Source organism: Morone saxatilis, unplaced genomic scaffold (genome assembly GCF_004916995.1).
Source record: "Morone saxatilis isolate NCDOM2014 unplaced genomic scaffold, NCSU_SB_2.0 Contig17, whole genome shotgun sequence".
NCBI classification, from domain to species: Eukaryota; Metazoa; Chordata; class Actinopteri; family Moronidae; genus Morone; species Morone saxatilis.
In genome coordinates this window covers 14,908,902-14,912,010 of record NW_023339729.1, presented here as the reverse complement: position 1 = coordinate 14,912,010, position 3,109 = coordinate 14,908,902, and the positions used below count along the sequence as shown (strand labels likewise).

The following is a 3,109-nucleotide window of genomic DNA, read 5'->3' as shown; positions in this document are numbered from 1 at the left end:
GTGACGATCAGAAGTGACAGGATTTCCACTGACGGGTTCCTACCACTGTAATACTTATATGGTCCTTTAACATGAAATGTACCGAACATTATGGTGTGTTCACGAGCTCTCTGTGACATAATAACAGTATAAATGTATCTTTTCCACATGCAAAGGAGGCTGTCCACCCTCCAGCAGATACTGGATAACCTCCTTCGACAGCAGCTATAAACCGGGCGGGCTCTCTGTACGACGCTGTGATGATAAAACCTCATAAATAGTTGTGGTCAGTCGTTAGATGTGACAGCCTGAAGGGATGGAGAACACTGAGACATTTTCAGGAAACTTAAGAGGTTTTTGTTTCAGTAAAACTTCAAACAAACTACTTTACTCCACGACAACAAAGGTCATAATCAAGTTTCTACATTGTGGTATTGCTACTGTGCTGTTGTGAAATATGTATATATAGTTGCTCTACTTCTCTCTTGTGTATTGGAAATGAAGCATTGATTAGCAGAGGGCCTTCAGACCTTTAGGGGGAATTCATTTCCTGTCTAGCTGACACCTACCTGTGCATCAGGTGATGTGTTCAAATGTCTTGTTTGACCAACAGCGCAAAACCCAAAAATATTCACATTACACAGAGAAAAGCAGCAAATCGTGGGATTAGAAAAGCTGCAACCAGAGAAGTTTTAAACAAAGTATAGTTGTCCAGTGTGTCTTTAAAGAACACTTTAATCTAACAAAGTAACACGATGTAATAATAAACATCTAACTTTCACTCAACGATAACCATCTCTGATATAAACACAATAAAATCACCTGAACACACCTTTAATCCCAACTTCATATTGTCTTAAATTATTCTCATAACTGTTTACTGTCCATATTAAATGTTACAACTGCCAGCTGACTGAAGTTAAAGTCTCCCACTGATACCTGTGAGGGTTTTACTCCTCAGATCAAATGAAGTGAGCGAGCAGCACCTGAAGGCAACACCAGCATGAGCTCAAAGGGAGATTTCTGGGGGAGGCAGTTAAACAGTCAGTAAACACACACCACCACCTACCAATACACATATCACTGTGTCAATTTAATATTTGTAAATCACCTTATCAGAGTCGGGATATGTTATCTTCAGCAGATCACAGGAGCAAACACCAAGGCGGAGGACAACAACTGCACAGTCCCGGAACAGGAAAAGACACCTCTTCAGTGAGAGTAAATACACCTGAGAGAGCACTAACCGTTACCTGACCACTCTGTTACACTTCACAAAAGATTAACTACAGCTGGAGTTTGTAGTTTCACTGTAACTGAGACAGAAAGCAGCAGTTCGTCTCCGTTCAGCAGCTTTGCTAACAGGGAGCGGCACACCCAGACTGAGTGCGCTCTGATTGGACAGGCAGCTACAGAGCCGCGTTCTGATTGGATAAGACGACTGTCAGTCACGCCCCTCTTGGGCAAACGCGACTTGGTGACGTTTCTGGCTTGTAAAGGTAGAAGCAACCTGCGAGGAGACTTCCGACCCTGGCTCCTTCAGAATAAAAGCGGCGTCACAACAAATCCTTTCAAATCCGTTCTTTGCAGCAGGATTAGCTGTAATTAATCAGCTTGTAGCACGTGCTTTCCTACTTTTGATTAGTTGATACATAAAATGTCATATACTGATTTATGGAGTCTATCAACCTACCTACCGATCATACCTTACTAGCAGTATTGCAACAACATATTTCATTAGACCAGTTTTAATCTGTGCCTTTCTTTAGTGAGTGTCCTCAAAATCTTCACTCAAGGTCCACTTTGTAGTTTCCCCCCAACCACATCTTAAAGTCTTCCTAAGCATATGGAGTTTGCATAAGAAGGTAACAGGTTGTTATATGTTGTGACAACTGACAACAACATCCTGTTGAGGAAGACTGACGTGTTGTTAAAACCTCCTGAAAATGCCTTGTAAAGTGATCTTTTTGAACTGTTTTCACACTCACTTCAAGGGTGATTCATAAAAGTACATTTCTGGGCTTTTACGTTGAAGGGCACACACTCAGGCTGGAAGTACTGCTGCTGAAGCAAAAAGCACTGGAGGTGTCTAATGAGTCAAATGATGGGCTGTACTGACACAGTCAGAGAGAAAACAGCAAGTCACATTAAGTATAATTAAGAACAGTAAGAAAGGAGGAAGAACAGAACAAATTGAACACAGCGCGAGCCAATCTCCTCACAGAGAAACATACAGTTTTCTTTTATTCACCCTTTGTAGCTGAACCACAGTGGAGTCAGAAACAGCAGCAGAGCGACTCATCATGTGAGAAACAGAACAGGAAATGCCAAAACACAGAAAAAGAATGTCCTGATAAGGAAAAGGTCATAATGTACAGAACCATAGTGTGAAAACCTGTATATCACTCTCTCTCGCACACACACACACACATATAAAAAGAGACCGCCTCAATCATGTAATTTTCTTCATGTTAGAAAGAAGAAGGATTTCTGGACAATTGTGACTTTAAAGTTGCAGTAGATAACTTTTTGTCATATTTGCTGAAACTTTTACTACATCCTGACAGTAGTTCATGAAAAAGATAATATGTGAAAAAAATGTGGTTCCTCTGGCTCCTCCCAGTGCTCCTAATGACATCATCAACAATCCACCAACAGCAAATGACAAGAAGTTTTATAAAAGTTACCTGCTGCTGCTTTTAATGCAATGCATGCTGGGAATTATACTCTAATAAGATAACAATGTTTCTAAATAACATAACATTTTACATTTACATAACATTTTGCCAACTCATTATTTAGTTACAAGACTGAACTCTGAAAGTATATAATTACACTGACCTAATACTGAAAGAGGATTTTATTTAAGTTAACTGATTCTTACTGAGACTTTACAGTGCAAATGAGTCTGGTTTAAAGTAAACACGCAGTGAACTCTGATAATTGGTTTCCCTGCATTCCCCAACTACAGAACACAAGTTAACAGAATGTTCTCGCTTCGTAATGAATCACAGATGAATGTTCGAGGTGATCAATACCCCCTCACTTTTGTTGAAGCAAGACAGATTTATTGGCTCAGAAGAAGAATGTGAGTTAATGCCGTTATGGTGTGTTCACACAAAACGACTCA

The 3,109-nt window shown here is 40.1% G+C and overlaps 1 protein-coding gene across 1 annotated transcript in view; it reads right to left on the bottom strand.

Annotated features, from left to right (window-relative positions):
* LOC118326635 (copine-1-like) overlaps positions 1–1,377 on the bottom strand; it is a 3,087-nt gene extending 1,710 nt beyond the window's left edge. The window contains exon 1 of the mRNA XM_035659668.1: positions 1,091–1,377. The gene's annotated coding sequence lies outside the window, so the exon portion shown is untranslated. The remainder of the gene's footprint in view (positions 1–1,090) is intronic.
* Between the last annotated feature and the right edge of the window lie 1,732 nt (positions 1,378–3,109).